The 17658-nt window shown below is 40.5% G+C and overlaps 1 long non-coding RNA gene across 1 annotated transcript in view; it reads right to left on the bottom strand.

Annotated features, from left to right (window-relative positions):
- Positions 1–567: 567 nt before the first annotated feature.
- Positions 568–17658, bottom strand: part of LOC114028318 — a 21684-nt gene continuing 4593 nt past the window's right edge. Inside the window, exons 2-3 of the long non-coding RNA XR_003567353.1 lie at positions 8079–8262; positions 568–738 (exon numbers count right to left, since the gene is read on the bottom strand). This is a non-coding gene — a long non-coding RNA (uncharacterized LOC114028318). The remainder of the gene's footprint in view (positions 739–8078; positions 8263–17658) is intronic.

Below are 17658 nucleotides of genomic sequence, written 5' to 3'. Positions count from 1 at the left end.
GGTAGGTGGGACAAGTATACCCATTTCATATACAAGGAAACTAAAGCCGAGACCAGTAAGCAATTTGTCCTATGCTACTCAGCCAGTAAATGGTTGAGGCAAGACTGGTCTTCCTGACTCCCAGTCTAGTGGTTGATTCCTCAATCTGTCACCTAGTCACTTTGCATGAGGGAAAGTGCTTAACTTTAGACTTGGGGGTGGAAGGAGAGGTATCTAGCTTAAGGAAGGCATTGAGGAAAGAAAGGACAAAAATGCATTGAGTTTGCAGTAGGGATGTGCTGAAATTACCTGGAGCTGGCTCTCAAAAGCTCATTGTTACAATTTGAGCGTTAGCCTTTAAACCTCAGAAATCAGGCAATGCTAGAAATCAAGGCTCGATGTATTGTTTTATTTATTGTTTAGGCTTGGTGGAGAAAACATTAAGAACACAGATTAAACTTAAAAATAGATTGCACATACATATTCCTCCCCCCCCACCCCAAGATCTGGTTGTTAAACATTTACCAGCGCACCCCTGGCTCATCATTACCTCAGAGACAAAGACACAGAGGAATCTCTAGAAAGGCCAAGAAACAATAGGATTGTGGGTTTAGCAATGATCTCCAAGTTCAGCAGCTGGAGGAAGGCAATCAATGATCCAGAAGAAAGACACTCTCCTTGCTCCGGCATCTGGCTTCCAGATGATTCCAGCTTCTCTGTGACTTCTCCAGGTCTTTGGTACTGGATACCTGGGCGGTCCTAAGAAATAGGTTAGCATTATGATGTAGAAGAAGAAGGAGGGTCAGATACTTTACAGGAAATGGTGACGTGACGAGTCACCCTCAGGAACGTCTAATTGGTTTTTCACACCTCTGCCAACACAGGCAGGAAGGTAAGAATCAATGAGGGAAATGAAGGTTTCCAGCCAGGAAGATTCCAAATATGAGGGTCTGTCTGTGGTGCCATGCCAGACAAGAACGGGGTGAGTATATGTAGAGAGAGGTAGTCTGTCTGTAGAAGAACTACTCCTGAAACAAGGCTTCCAAGGGTTCTTACTGTTTTCAGAGCACTATGCTAGGTGCTGAGAGGCATATAAAGTTTAGATAAGACAGAGTTTCTGCCTTCAAGGAACTTAAAGTATGGAAATGTGATGAGACATAAACACAAGAGAATAGATTCATCTGGAGAGCTTAAAGTCTGATAGCTGAATGTTGTTGTGTCATTTTCAGTTGTATCCGACTCTTCATGACCCCATTTGGGGTTGTCTTGGCAAAGATTCTGGAATGGTTTGCCATTTCCTTCTCCAGCTCATTTTATAGATGAACAAACTGAGATAAACAAGGCTAAGTAACTTGCCCAGGGTCACATGACTAGTTAAGTTTCTGAGGCCAGATTTGAACTCAGATCTTCCTGACTCCAGGCCTGGCACTCTGTCCATTGTGCCACCTAGATACTATGCAATAATACTTGGTAAGTGCCTTACTAAGATAGGAAAAAAAAAGGATGTGTGAGGTCTTAAGGTGAGACCATTTCTGACAAAGGGTATTTAAGTACTTGCTGCTTCCTTATTAGAAAAATTGTCTTTACAATATTCAGAAATAAACATCCTGAGAGGAAACAGAAATGTTGAGTCACTTTGGTCGAAGGCTTTGCAATCATGTTTTATTTGTGACTCTTCTGGGACACTCAAGAAATTGCCAAGAGAAGATATATAGGAACAATCAGACTGGCAACTATTATAAATAAGGAAAATGACATATGTTGGAGGGGCTGAGTGAAGAAAGGCACGTTAATGTGCCACTGGTAGAGCTGTGAAGTGGTCCAGCCCTTCTGGAAAGCAATAAGGTTCTCTTCTCTGCCTAAAAAATGAAAGATGAAAAAAGAAGAAAAAGAAGGCCAGAAGAAACAACAGACAAGGACAGCTTTGAAAGTTACATGTCGAATATGTAGTTGGAAGGAGATATATATATGCATACATATATATGTGTGTGTGTGTGTGTGTGTGTGTGTGTGTGTATGCATTTGGAAGGAAAGGCAAACTCAACTTAGTAGAGATTCTTAGTTCATGCACAATCTTCTCCTGTTTCACAACATATATGGAATGCTCATTTTTTGGTGTTTGTTAAGTTCAAAATAAAAAGAAAAAATGGTAAAAAAGAAAATATCGATACAGAGAAATTCATGTTAATCATTAGCATAGTGATAATGCCTTGGGACAGCTAGTTGGCTCAGTAGATAAAGTGCCAGGCCTGGGGTCAGGAAGATGAGTCTTCCTGAGTTCAAATCTAGACTTAGATACTTACTAGCTGTGTGACCCTGGGCAAGTCACTTAACCCTGTTTGCCTCAGTTTCCTCATCTGTAAAATGAGCTGGAGAAGGAAATGGCCAACCATTCTAGTATCTTTGCCAAGAAAACCTGAAATGGGGTCACAAATAGTTGAAATGACTGAACAACAACAATGTTTCTTGGTCCAGCAGTATGGTCTGGTCCTGGTTGTTGCTGCCAGGGCCAATGTGCTTGGCCAAGTGTGATGGGTGATTTAATCTCAACCTTATATTCAAGACCTTCTCCTAATGACTTCTCTGGGAGCCAGAGCCAACAGTTCACCGCAACAGATTCAGGATGTTGCCATTCAGTCAAAGCTGGGTACAGGAAGTGCCAGCTTTGAGTATAGCAAAATCATAAGAAGTTCAAAGGATCAAAGCATTTCAGAATCAGAAGGTACTTCTCAGCTATCTAGTCAAACCCATACAGACAATCATGGATTTAGAGCTAGGGAGAAGCTTAAAGGTCATCTGGGCCAGCCCACTCATTTTGAGGAACTTCATTCAAATCCAGGCAGGTGAAATGATTTTTTTTTTTTGCAATTGGGGTTAAAGTGACTTGCCTAGGGTCACACAGCTAGTGTCAAGTGTTTGGTCTGAGGCCGGATTTGAACTCAAGTTTTCCTGACTTCAGGGCTGGTGCTCTATCCACTGCGCCATCTAGCTGCCTGGAGGTGAAATGATTTTTACATGTCCAAAAAGTGATCTTCTGGCTTTTGCTTGAAGACCTCCAGTGAGAGATAACCTATTATCTCCCAAGGCAGCCCATTCCATTTTGGAAAGCTCTAATTGTTAAAACATCTGTTCTTCCATCGAATCCATTTTTGCTTTTTTTTAGGCTTCTACACATTCATCCTGGTTCTGCCCTCTAAGGTTAAGCAGAAAAAAATTCTTCTTCCACATATCCCTTCAACTACTTGAAGAGTGCTATCAGTCAAAAAACAAGTACTCATTAAGTGCTTCCTGTGTGCTAGACCCAGTACTAGGTGCTGGGGATACAAAGAAAGACAAAAAAGGGGCAGTCCTTGCTCTCAGTGAACACACAGTCCAATAAGAGAGATGACATGCGAAGCACCATGTACAAAAATGGTATTTGGAGAATGAATTGCAGATAAATGTAGATGGAAGCCACTAGCGTTTGGAGAAATCAGAAAAGGCTCCTACAGGAAAGACGATTTCATCCGGGACTTGAAGGAAGCTGGGGAAACCAAATGAGGAGGGAGAGAATTCCAAGCATGGGGGCCAGACAGGGAAAATTCAGAATGGAAATGGAATGTCTCATGTGAGGATTAGCAAGGAAGCCAGAGTCACTAGTTGGCAGACTATGTGGAAGAGAGTGAGGAATAAGAAGATTGAAAGGGTAAGAAAGGGTTAGAACAGAGCATGAAGGGCTTTGAAAGTCAAACTAAGGATTTTATAGTTGATCCTGGAGGAGATGGGAAGCCATTGGAGTTTATTAAATAAGAGAGGGATGTGGTCATATCTGTGCTTTAGGATGATCAATTTAACAGCTGAGTTGAGGATGGCTGGGAGTAGAGAGAGAATGAAGTCAGAGAGATTAATTGAGCCTTACGTATGTCTTCTGTTCTTTGGGGTGACCATCAATGACCACTTCAAATGATCCTCACATGACACAAATTCATAGATTATCATTTCTCTTTATTATCATTATAGAATTTAATTAATGTTATTACTGATGGTAATTTTTATCTCATGCTACATAAGCACTATGGGCCCACATTGTAAAGACAATAACACATGTGAAGATCATTGATTTGATTTATTAATAGCATTCACTTTTTATGACCATTACTATTGTCACTACCCACATTCACTTAGATTAATCTGGTTAACAAAGACAGTCATTAACCAAGTATATTATCATCATGGATCATTTTGGATCCCTTCTAATTCTGTCTATGATTGTTAAGTTGTGACAGGTAGCCAAAAAGTACCACCTTCTGAACCCAAGTCAACTTATAATGAATCCCTAACTCCTCAAAATGTTGAGTGTGCTGTTGTTATTTTGAAGAATATTTTTGTTGCTCAGTTGTTTCTCAGTTGTGTCCAAATCTTTGTGACCCCATTTGGGTTTTGTTTTGTTTTTTGGCAAAGATACCGGAGTGGCTTGCCATTTCCTTCTCCAGCTCATTTTACAGATGAGGACACCAAGGCAAACAGGGTTAAGTGATTTGCCTAGGGTCACACAGCTAGTACCCAGAAGCTAATTGTGTTCCTATCAAGCATACATTAACAAAGCTGACTCATAGTTACTAATATGAGAAGCCCCCAGTGTCTCACTTAAGAAATTTGTTATTGAGAGAATATGCAAAGTTTGGCTGGGTCTCAGATGACATCTGCAAAAACAAGTCTGTGAAGTCTTTAGGGATCCATCATTTCTTCCTTTCTGGGTAGCATGATTCTGAAGACAGCTTGGTTTCCACTCAGGAACTCCTCCATTTACAAACTGTTTGGTTTCTTGCCTGGGTAGTGATTGCAATATCCTAGATAACATTGAGAAATTCGGCAAAGGCCAAGAGAGAAGAGAAAAGGCCACGTAGTACTGCTGACCAGGCACCAGTGACTGTGTGTCAGGAGATCTGAACTCTAACTCTTGATTTATGAGTCTTCATTCGCAGGCAGCATGCCAGAGTAGACAGAGAGCCATCCTCAAAACCAGAAAGTCCTGCTTTCAAGTTCCATCTCTGATCCATACCGTCTCTGTGACCCTGTGCAAGATGCTTAATCTCGGTGCTCTGGGCAACTCTCTTAGGTTATAAATTGCTCAGAAGATACTGGTGTACACTGGGAGGAGATGACTCCTCTAGCAGTTCCTTATGTAATTAAATCACAGACCCAGGCCCTATTCTACACTGAATCACAGATACAGAGCTAGAAAGGATTTTAAAAGTCATCTAGTCCACCTGGCTCATTATACAGATGAGGAAACTGATGCACAGAGAAGTTAAAAGATTTGGTCAAGGTCACAGTATAAGTGACAGAAACAGGCTTTGAACCTAGGTCCTGTGCCTCCAAATCCAGGTGTCTTTTCACAGTTTCCAATCATAAGCCCAGGCCCTATCCTTATTCCTATTTACTATGTGGCCGCAAGCCATTGCTTCCTCACCAGTGCCCTCCCACCCCTCTTTTGCTTATCAAAATGATACCCATAAATATTTAATGAAATAAATAAAATGTATTTAAAAAAGAAAAAAGAGACCCATCTTTCTAAGCCTTAATTAAAGCCTTGAAGTTTTCCCCTATTTTAATCCACCATAATCTCTTTCTTTCTTGTTCTCTTGTAGCATATATTGTTTCAAACAATTAATGGTCATCTATCATATTCCACCATGTATTTGGGGGGAAGGGGCAGCTAGGTGGTACAGTGAATGAGTACGTGGCCTGGAGTCAAGAAGACTCAGCTTCCTGATTTCAAATCTGGTCTCAGACACTAACTGTATTACCCTGGGCAAGTCACCTAATCCTGTTTGCCTGAGTTTCCTCATCTGTAAAAGGAATTGGAGTTGGAAATGGCAAACCACTCCAGCATCTTTGCCAAGAAAACCCCAAATGGGGTCACTACTGAAAAACAACTTAATCATATATTTTTAGTTATTTTTAGTTATTCTTTCAATGTGTACATGTCACATTGTGTACTGTCACACACACACTCCCAGATTGAAAGCCTCTTGAAATCAAGGATGCCCTCTCTTTTTCCTTTCTCTGCATCTTTCTTTGATTCAGGACTGATGCATTGCACATCGTATCTAATAGATGTTTGATGGATAAATTAGGCAAATGGGCAAGTCATTGATAGAGAGGGAATAGCAGTGGAATGGGAATCAGGGGTCCTGGGTTAAAATCCTGACTCTGCTACCCAATCTGTGTGACCTTAGGGAAATAACTTCTCTTGGTATCTCATTTTCTTTGTCTATAAAATGTGGGAGTTGAATTAGATGACCTCTGTGGTCCTCTCTAGCTCAAATCAATTATTTTACTAGCCTCAGTGGGGCAGATAGGTGGCCTTAGAGTCAGGAGGAACTAAGTTCAAATCTGGCCTCAGTCACTTGATGTGTGTACCCCGGACAGGTCACTTAACCCTATTTGCCTCAGTTTTTTCATCTGTAAAATGAACTGGAGAAGGAAATGGCAAACTACTCCAGTATCTTTACCAAGTCAACTCCAAATAAATTCATGAAGAGTCAGACACAACTGAAAATGACTGAATGACAACTAGCCTCATTTTCTCCATGTTTATAAAGGTATAGTACCAGTAGAATGCTTTCCATCACACTACCACATTACCACAATGAATATAATAAAGTTCAATTATGAGAAACACTTTGTACTCCTTGTAAGAAAGTCATTACCAAAATGTCAGATCTAACCCAACTTGCTGAAGCCAAGATACAAGGTCCAACGTCACAGTCATCTGAAGGGTCAGTCAGCTAGCTTGGCGCTGCTCAGTGTTCACAAACTCTAATGATGACCCAGCAGTCCTTTGTCTCAATAAGTCATTCTGGAGGTCTTGTTCTCCAAGTGGAATCAATTGCAGAATCGGTTTTAGAGTTGGGAGAGACTTCAGACGTCATCTTACCCAACCTGTGCCTTACCAGGAATCCTGTCCATAATGTGCTTGCCATTATGCAGGACCCTATTAGAGAGTCATAGAACATTAGCACTAAAAAAGATCTTTGAAAACAACTAGTTATAGGATCATAAGATTGAAAATAAATTTGCTACACACAGGAAAGAAGTAGTGATCTTCCTAAAGACCAGGTCTTATCATGTCACTCCCATCCCCCACCCAATAAACTCCAGTGGTTCCCAATCACCTTCAAAATAAAATGTAGATACCATTATATATGTATATATGTATATATATATATTAATAATAACATGTAATGATTGATAATAATACATAATCCTCTCTGGGGATTTTTTAAGCTCTTCATAAACTAATCCTTTCCTGTACTTCTGATCTTCTTATATTTTACTCCCTCATCTACTCTATAACCCCTCCTTGCACATCACCCTCCATTTCCTGACTCTGGGACTTTTACTTCACAGTCCCCCATGTCTGGAAAGTTCTCCTTCCTCATCCCCATCTCTTGACTTCCCTGGTTTCTTTTAAGACTCAGCTTAAGTCCTACCCTCTGCAGAAGTCTTTCCCACCCCCATTTCCTAGGTCAGGGGTGGGGAACCTACAGCCTTGAGGCCACATGTGGCCCTTTAGGTCCTCAAGTTCTCAAGAACAAATTTGTTCTGTGAAGTTTGGATTCAGTCGAAGGACCACACTTGAGGACCTAGAGAGTGACGTATGTCCTCGAGGCCACAGGCTCCCCACCCCGTCTAGGTCCTTTCCTTTGGAATTACTTCCCATTTGAACTGTAGATGTCTTGTGTGCATATGACTGTTTGCAAGTTTTCTCTGCCACTGAACTATGAGTTTCTTGGGGGAAGAGACCACGTTTTTGCTTTTCTTTGTATTCCCCTAGTACTTGGCACTGTATCTGGAAAAGAGTAAGTGCTTAGTAAATACTCATTGACAGACTGGCTGAGATTAAATAATAGATTAATGAGGTACCATATTGAGGGATAATAGATCCAGAGCTAGATGATACCTCAACAGCCGTGTAGTCCAAACCGCTCATTTTACAGATAAGGAAACTGAGGCGCAGGGAGGTTAAGTGACTTGTTCAAGGTGACACAGTGGCCAAACAGTTTGACATTGATTCATCACTTGGTTTCTTCCCTTAATAACGGTTTGCTTACCTGCCAGTGGATAGCGTGGAGATGGTTCAAATATCACAATAGTGACAGGGCATCGAGTTCCCGTTTCCATTCTGGTTTAGTACGGATGTTGGTAAACTGATGCCGGGGGAGAATGACATGAATCATGAGGGGATTTGCGATGATGCAATATGAGAAACCATTGAAGTCATTTCAGATCTTTAGTCTGGTAAAGAGAAAACACGGGGGTTGGTGGTGGGAGGAACAAAACTTTGAAATGTTTTAAGCTTTGTCGTGTGGAAGACAGATTAGTCTTAAAGTGAGTAGTTCCAGAGAACAAATTAAGACAAGAAGGTGAAAGTTATGAGGAGGAAGATTTCAGCCAAAAATAAGGAACAGATTTGAAATAATGAGACCTGTCTGAAAATGGAATGGGTTGTTCTGTGAGGTAGTGAATTCACCCGTCAGTGTTCACACAGAAGGCAATAGAGACTTCTCAGGGAAATTATAGAGGAGATTTCCATATCAAGAAACAGAATGGCGTATGAGAAAGAATGTTGGATTTAGAGGTAGCAGAACTGGGTTCAAATTCTGGCTCTTCCACTTACTATGTTATTGTACTCTAGTCATCCTACCTCTCTGTGACTCAGTTTCCTCATCTATAAAATAGAGGAATAGAACAGATGGACTGCAAGTTCCCTTTCAGCTCCATATCTGTTTTCCTATGTTCTTATGCAGTAGAGTATTGAACTAAGTCAAGTAGAGGCAGTTAGGTAGTTCAGTGCATAGAGCACTGGGCCTGGGGTCAGGAAGACCTGAGTTCAAATCTGGCCTCAGATATTTACTTGCTGTGTGACCCTGGGCAAATTACTTAACCTCTTTTTGCCTCAGTCCACTGGAGAAGGAAATGGCAAACCATCCCAGTGTCTTTCCAAGAAAACCCTTCGGACAGTATTGACATTCTATGGTCCCCAGTCATGAAGGGTGGGATACTACTGAACAACTGAACAGCAGCATTGAACAAAATGACCTCTGAAGTTCCTTCCAAGCCTATAGTTCTATAATGTAGAATATAGTTTGAACCCTTCAAAGGAAGTCACTATTTCTCACAAAAACTCTGTTCCCGGTTCTAATGAGGGAATATTAGAGTTCCCCTTAGTCACTTACCCTCCCTAGGCATCAGTTTCTTCATCTATAAATGAGGGGGATGGACCGCATGACCTCTGAACTCCTTCAAGCTCTGAATCTGTGGTTCTATCATCCCTTAATCACTTGATCTACTTTTTGTGTGCATGTAGCAAACTAATTCCTTTCAAAAGTGTCACCCTCTTTAAGCAAGTTGTATTGTAAAATCAGAGACATTATTATACTTAGTTTCACATTCGGCAAAGCCTCTAATGTAGCGTAAATGTCTGAGATTTCCACTCCTATATCAAACAAGAAGGTGAGGGGGTTGTTTGATGATCCTTCTTCCCATCGAGGTGTTTCTCACCCCCCTTGGATCCTTTGTCTCAAGGAATAACTGTGCTTCTAATTTATTCTAAGGTGATTGCTACCCACAACTTTTGTGTGTGTGTGTGGCAATTGGGGTTAAGTGACTTGCCCAGAGTCACATAGCTAGTGAGTATTATATGTCTGAGGCCAGATTTGAACTCAGGTCCTCCTGACTTCAGGGCCAGTGCTCTATCCACTGCACCACCTAGCTGTCCCAACAACTTTGTTTTATAGAAGGCTTTCTAGAGAGGTATGCCAATGGGCAGAGCATAATTGTTTTTGATTCACAGGACCAGAATGAGAAACAGTTACTAGAAACTGGGTTCTGTGCTTTGGAGTCTGTCTCAAATTTGCCTCCCAATGTAGTGCCCAGACTCATACAGATAGAGGCACCATCTCAGATAGTAACTACCTGAGTCCAACTCAAGCTTGCATTCAGAGACATCTCATATGGGGCCCCTTCTTCCTGCCTAGACATTAGACTAGCTTACTTTTTCTTGGAGAAAATAGTATTATTTTTCACTTTTGTTCCATGGCTGGATTTAAGTCCTTTTAAATGTTAGCTGGTGCCATTGCTTGCTAATCTATTTTCCTCCTGCTGGCTTACGAGCAATTTCTGAAGTCTGTGTGGAAATCATTGTTAGTCATACCTATATTTAGGACTTGAGCTAAATTGATTCGATGCCTTCAAAGCAAAAATAAAATAAAGAATTAAGAAGAGGGGGCAAGTTTGATAGGAATGTACTTTCTCCACATTTGTACTTTTTAAAATGGAAACTTTTATTCTGTGGGTGGATTTTTTAAAAATAACAGACACAAAGGAAAGGATTATAACACATGTATGTGTAATAGACTGCAAGAAAGACATCTTTCCCTTACAAGTTTTCCTAGAATTACCAAAGGGACACTCTATTTTTTTCTGCAGAAAAGCAGTTACAGGAAAAAGGATATGGTCAAGTTTAGTCAGTACCTTAACCTTAATTTTCACCTTAAGAGCCTAAGTTTATTCATTTATCAAGTATTTACTGAGCACCTGCTGCATGCTTAGTGCTGTAGTAACTGCTAGCCAGAGGAACCAAAATAGTTTCAGAAGTGATCCCTGACCTCCAGGTGCTTACACTGTAATTGGGCAGAAAAGATTTCTACACATGAGAAAAAGTTAAATAATAGTATAAGGTAAAAATTGCTGGTAAGAGCCTGAGTGAACAGGGCAGACAATAAGTGCGCTAGGAATTCAGAATAGGAGGGGACCAGTGTGACTTGCAGCAAGCAGGGAAAGATCTAATATAGTCGAAGGCATGGAGTTGGGTCTCGAAGGATGGGTAGAATCTGAATAGGCAAAGAAAAAAAGAAGGGCTTGCCAGGAGGAAATTGTAAGGAAAGTGAATTTTAGTGTGTGTAAAGTGGGTTTTTTGTTATTCTTTCTTAGAGTTTTCTTCTCCTGATCCATAGCCATAACAATCTACTTTCCAGGTGTTAGATACGAGTTCTCATGATCATGGCTCAAAACAATTTCTACTGTGTAGTCACAATAGATGTAGGGGTGAAGTAATGTAAAATTGAGAGGCTATTGTAAAATGCCTTCTTTGTCTGTTGCCCTATAAAGCAAGTGGGCACTGGTCAGTGACTGGGGACCCCCTTGGGGGTGAATGTGCAGGCTGGAACGCTATGCGTGCCTTGATTGGCCCCCATCAAGGCTTGGGAGGGAAAATCTGTGTGTTTGCCTCAACTGGCCCCCGTTGAGACTTGAGGGGATTTAGAGGAGTGCACAAGTTGTGCTGGTCTTGATTGACCCCATCAAGACAGAGGGGTAGTTTCCTCCCCCACTCCGCTTCACGCTGGCCCCTGCAAAAAGGGTTGTTAGGGAATGCTGTAGGAGTTGGTGCTCCCATTGTCAGCAAACTCCCTTTGAGAAGACTAGACTAGAATAAAATAAACTTATTTAACCCCTTATTATGACTCCCTTCCTGTCTTCCCGTCTGACCGGATCAAAAGCAAACCTGCTAGTGAGAGAGGTGCTAGAAGCCCTCCTGTGTCTCCTTCCCAAGAAATGGCGTAGTTGGTGTGTTGACCTGTCCAACAGAAAGATGGACAGTGGAACTGATTGGAGAGTATGAAGGAGACAGTAAGATTAGCCTGGCTGAATTGGAGGCTTTATGTAGGGTGATAATTTTTTTGGGCGGTGGAGGAAGTGGATTGTGGAGAGCCTTGAACGCCTAACTGAAGGAGATTGACTAGAGAGTACAAGTAGTTGGAAACCACAGAAGGATCATAGATGTGGAAAATACTGAAGAGATAGTCTATTTTGACTCTTTAATTTTACAGATAATGAAACTGAATATGAGAGACGTTAAGTGACATGCCCAAGGCTTCATAGGTAATTAGGAGAACCAAGATTCAATAGGAGAACCAAGATTCAAACCTAGGTTCTCTGCCTGCAAATTCAGTGCCCTTTTCATGATACCAAGCTCCCTCAAGATCTTTTTGAGCAGGAAAGCTTATTAATTTTTGGTAAAACTCCAAATTTTGTTATCTCAAGAGGCTTATTAAATTTTTTAAGGGACTTTCTAACTTTCTGGGCATCACATGGTTCTCAGGAAAGGGAGGACCTGTTTGGTTTGTTGTTCTAAAAGACATGATGGTTTGTATCACAAGTGAAATTTAACAAATAGGTAAACTGAGGCAAGATATCATTTATTAACAAAGACATGAGACCTGATAATAAAGGATGGTGAATAAAGGATTGAACTTCTGGGAGACAAAATTCTGAGCACAATCAATCTATTAGGCTAGCAGTAACCAATAGATTGGGTCATTGGCACTTCTGGATGACCAAAGACCATGAACAAGGGCTGACAGGATCTTTTATAACAATTAGCAACATGACAGAATAAAATCTTGAGCAAGATAGGCATGTCTTCTGATTGGCTATCAATAACATATTTAGGATTGAGGTTACATCATTTGACTTCCCCTGGCAAAGACAAGGAAATTCCAATTGGTAGACATTTTAATGAGCCGGTGGGTTAAGAGTTCTCAGCTCTTCCCTGTTGCTTCATTATGGGGTGCGGGAGAGAGGGAGAACTAATCCGCAGGTGAAAGGATTAGTCTGAAGCTAGAGAAAGTGGGCTGGCCTTCAGATGTGGCTGATAATGCCCCTTTCTGACCCTTACGGAATGCTAGTTGCTTTGAGACCCAGCTGCCACTGGCAATCTTTGCTGGAAAAACATAAACCATCTCAATCAGGTTCTCTCTGGCTTGGTTCCCAAGTGCACCCCCTCTCCCCCCCACCATGTGACCCAGGTAATCCCTAACTTTGATTAGGAAAAGCAAGGACACAAGAGTCATCCTCTGGGGAGGGCCTAGCTTCCACTGGCTTCTGTTCTTATGGGTAAACAGAAACCAGGGCTCCACTTGGGAGGAACCCAACCCAAGGTGGTTAAAGAGAAGATGCTTGATCAAGATCACACCCTTCTGAAACTGCCTGTGGAGTCTGTCAAAATGAGAAAAAAAGAAGGATCACAGAGAAATATTAGTTGTTAAATAATACAGCACAATTTTAATTTTCCTCATTTGGAAAACTTTTCTCAGGGGCTATCTCAGGGAGGGTGCCTAGTGCAGTGAAAAGATCACTGGGTTTACTTAAGAGTCAGAACTGGGTTTTGGAGTTCTCCCTCTGATACTTACCAGCTGATATGAGGGTGAGTCATTTCACTTTTCTGAGATTCATCAGTTTCCACATTTGTAAAATGGCAACACTAATGCATGAACTGCTAAAGACTGTTGTGAGGGAACCACTTTATAAACTGTAAATCATCAAGGAAAAGGACAGACAGGGATTGGATCTGTAATATCACTGATAGAGGGAACTCCCAGATAATGAAGTTACTTTTCCAATGTGAGTTAGCACTTTGTTTGAAATTTATGCCCTTAGGGAGCTCATGTAAATTGCCCACAGTCACACGTGTCAAAGGCAGGACTTAAACCCAGGTCTTCCTGACTCAGAGGCCAGCTTTCTATCCACTATACCATACTGCCTCTCACTAATTCTAATATTTTCCTTTTCTGTGTCCATATGGTTCTGTCTCCTATTCCCCAAAGAATGTAAGCTTCTTGAGAGCAAAGACTATTTCTTTTTTGTGTTTATACCCCCCCTTTTCTTTGCACATGTTGTTACTCAGTCATTGGGTCATGTCTGACTCTTCATAACCCTGTGGACCATAGCACACCAATATTTGCCCATGGAGTTTTCTTGGCTAACCTCCTGTGTCTTGCTTTGTCATTTCCTTCTTCAGTAGATTAAGGCAAGTGGAGGTTAAATGATTTGCCTAGGATTATACAGCTTCTAAGAGTTAGAGGCTGGATTTGAACCCAGGCCCAGCCTTTTATTCACTGAGCCACCCAGCAGACATTTAATGTTGTTGTTGTTTGTCCTTTGTTCTCAAAGAGGATGATGACATCAGGGAGGTGATGCCATGATATGCAGGTGAATTGGATTTAAGTGAGGGAGGGCTGTGGAGAGTCATCAGTCTTACTTTCTCCTCCAGAGCCATCTGGCTCCAGTGGTGAGATATAGATCAGGATGACTGGAGATGGCCCCCAGCAGACATTTAATGAATGCTTGTTGAATGGCAAAAGGAATTATTATCAGCATACCTTTCCAAACTTCTTAACCCTGTCTTGTTATTTGCCACAACAGGGCTGGTTTCTCTGCAGCTTGCTCCTTGTCAGGACCAGTCTGTGGAGTCTTTAGCTGACACCCCTATCCACAGGGCACTTCCATAGAGGAATCATTGAAGGGTCTATGTGGACACCTAAGAAAAAGGATGCTGATTTATTAAACAGGGGCCTGCCCATTTTTGCAAAGGATCCTTGTAGAAGGTATTGAACCTGAGGGGTTTCAGTAGTCGGAGGGGAGGGGGAGCAGGGAAGTTCCCCAACTCAAACACTAAATACTGCTACTAAGTGGTAGAAAATATAGAATGGGAACTCTCACTAGATAAATCATTTACTTTCGCTGGAAAATCAATACACATATACATACATACATTTGTGCATACATACATATACACATATACTAACAAACAAAATACAGGCACATTATATTAGAATATAATATACACTGCATTAAACAACTATGTATATTATATTAAACAAAATCTGAGGATGAGGTGGGAAGGATGAAAGAGAAACAAGGAAAAGTATCAGCTCATCCAAAGTAGAATCCCAACTTTATCTCTTACTGCATGTATAATATTAAGCAAGTCTCTGAGCAAATCTCTCTATAACATGATCTCTGAGCTCCATTCTATGTAGAACACTGAATGTTAGATCATCCCTGAAATCTTTCTAAAGCTCCCTTAAAAGGCACTAATTACATCTGTAAAACATCCGTAATACAGACATCCTGAGCATAAACTTCTCAATAAAGAACTGGAATGTAGGACTTAGAGAGCTCTGCTGTCACCTCTTCCCCCAAATGACCCCATGCAAGTTCCCAGTTGGTCAGATATCTTTGTTACCCTGGTGCTCCATGGTGACATTTTAACAAAAGCACAGCTTTATTGTTACCTTACCACTCTCCACCTAACCTCTCGTGTCTTGCTAATTAGCAAATGTGACATTTGCTGATCCCAGGGCAAAAAATGATTCACTAAATTTAGTGCTCATTTTTCTTCAGTTTTTAAGGGTGCAGATCTAAGTCATATTAAGAGGGCCTGGATGGAAGGAAATTTCAAAATGGACAAGCCTACAAATTGTATAATTTGCATATGGGCATGTGAGGATGGGGCTGTAGAAAATCATTAGTGAAAATCTGTTCTGTTTGTTTCTCATATATTTATCAAGGATGCCCTCAATAAACGCATAGATCATCTTCCTAAAGATCTTATACAAAGGAGGAAGTTAGCATGGGGATCAATAGTTATTGGTGTCCCTTTGATTACCATCTATGATTTTTCTAGTTATTTAGTTACTTCCCTTCTTTGAGATCTATTGTATAATAGTTACAAAGGTTTAGCTTTTCTTTTTTCTTTGTAATACAGGGGAAGATTGGAGAAAGAAAAAGTAAAATTTTATTAATTTAAAAATTAAAAATAAAATAATTTTAAAATAAATATGGTAAAGAGCTTCTAAAAATACTTTTGAAATTGTGTCACCTCTAGTACAGATTTCTTTTCAATCTACTTAGTCTTTTTCCAGGCAGCTAAGTGGCATAATGGATAAAATGTCAGGACTGAAGACAGAAAGACTCATCTTCCTGAGTTCAAATTGGGCCACAGACATTAGCTGTATGACCCTGGGCAAGTCGCTTAACCCTTTTTACCTCAGTTTCCACATCTGTAAAATGAGGTGGAGAAGGAAATGGCAAACCTCTTCAGTATCTTCACCAAGAAAATCCCAAATGAGCTCATGAAGAGGTGGACACGATTGAACAACAACAAAAATCTTTGTCCAACTCCATTTTCCTAAGGAACATTTCCATTGCCCTATATTTTACAAAAGTATGATAATCCAAATATGGTGTCACTGATAATGAGAATAGTTTGCCATGTGAGTGCTGGCAAAAACTCTTCTATTTGTTTGTCTATTCTTTGTTCTCCTTGTGTGTTTAATCTAGAGATGCCCTTGAGATGATGTAGTTGAGTTCTGTCTCATGACAAATTTCTTGCAGACTTATTTTCCCTTCCATTGGTTTTTGGTGTTTTTGAGACGATATTGTTTGTAATCTTTAGCCACCATTTTCCGTAACATTTTGTAAGTTGAGTTTGTGTTCAGGACTAGTGTTACCTTTGTCTGTTGTGAGTACTTTCTGAAGAGACCAAGTTTTTGGCCACTGATGCAGTTCCTGGGCCCTTTGGGTCTTTTGTTGTGACCACATTAGGTTAATGTCTATGAGATATAGTGATAATCAGGCTCAATATCTTCACCTTAGTCTAATTCTCATTTTTCAGTGTCAATAGTTCTTTTGAATAAATCAGGCAAGTAATATTGTAATTCAGTAGAATATCTTTTGATCTTTATCCTTCTAACTGCTGTCAGATGGCCTTTATTTTAGCTAGTAGATGACCTAGTTGCACTTAGACAGTTGATTCGGAAATAACACCCACATAATCAGTCATTTCCTGTCAATTACAATATAGCCAATTTCACTTTTTGTCATGTGGTTTGGTGCTTTCTATGTCCAGAAGTCTCTTCTAAGTCTCTTCTTGAAGAAAGTATTCATGATACATTCATGACATAAACAAACCAAACAAAATAAAACAAAAAATCCTGATTAATGGATGTTGAACAAAGTCACTTAACCCACTGTATCTAGGTAGCCCCAGACCATACTTCACAACCAATTTAACCCTCAGAACACCAGAGCTTACCTAGTGTGTGAATCTTGACAATTGCCCTGCCACAGCATACATACCATCACCATCCCATTCCCTTTCCACCTCTTACGTTTTTGCTGTTGTTGTTCTGTTGTTTTTTTCAGTTGTGTCTGACTCTTAGTGACCCCATTTGGGGTTTTCTTGACATTGATATTGGAGTAGTTTGCCATTTCCTTCTCCATCTCATTTTACAGATGAGGAAACTAAGGCAAACAGGGTTAAGTGACTTGCCCAGGGACATACAGCTAGTAATTCTCTGAGGCCAGATTTGACTTCAGAAGATGAGTCTTCCGGACTCCAGGCAGTCCCCTGCCCTATGGCTCTACTCACAATCCCTGTGATTTCCTAAACCAAAACTCCTTTCCTTAACTATTACTTCTCTATAGGTGGGTGAGGAATGAGGAAACTATATTAGAATGTAAGCTTCTTCATTTCCAATAAGATTGGGAGTGAAACAAGGATGTCCATTATCACCACTATTGTTCAATATGGTACTGGAAATGTTAGCTTTAGCAACAAGAGAAGAAAAAAAGAAATTGAAGGCATTAGAATAGGCAAAGAAAAAACAAAGCTATCACTCTTTGCAGATGATATTATGATATACTTAGAGAATCCTAGAGAATCAAGTAAAAAACTACTTGAAATAATAAACAACTTTAGCAAAGTTACAGGCTATAAAATAAACCCACATAAATCATTCACATTTCTATATATTACCAATAAAACCCAAGAGCAAGAACTAGAAATAC

The sequence above is a fragment of the Vombatus ursinus genome, unplaced genomic scaffold, assembly GCF_900497805.2.
Source record: "Vombatus ursinus unplaced genomic scaffold, bare-nosed wombat genome assembly UNPS02014877.1, whole genome shotgun sequence".
In the NCBI taxonomy this organism is placed as follows: Eukaryota; Metazoa; Chordata; class Mammalia; order Diprotodontia; family Vombatidae; genus Vombatus; species Vombatus ursinus.
The sequence above is the reverse complement of the archived record's forward strand: the minus strand, read 5'-3'. Positions and strand labels throughout refer to the sequence as shown.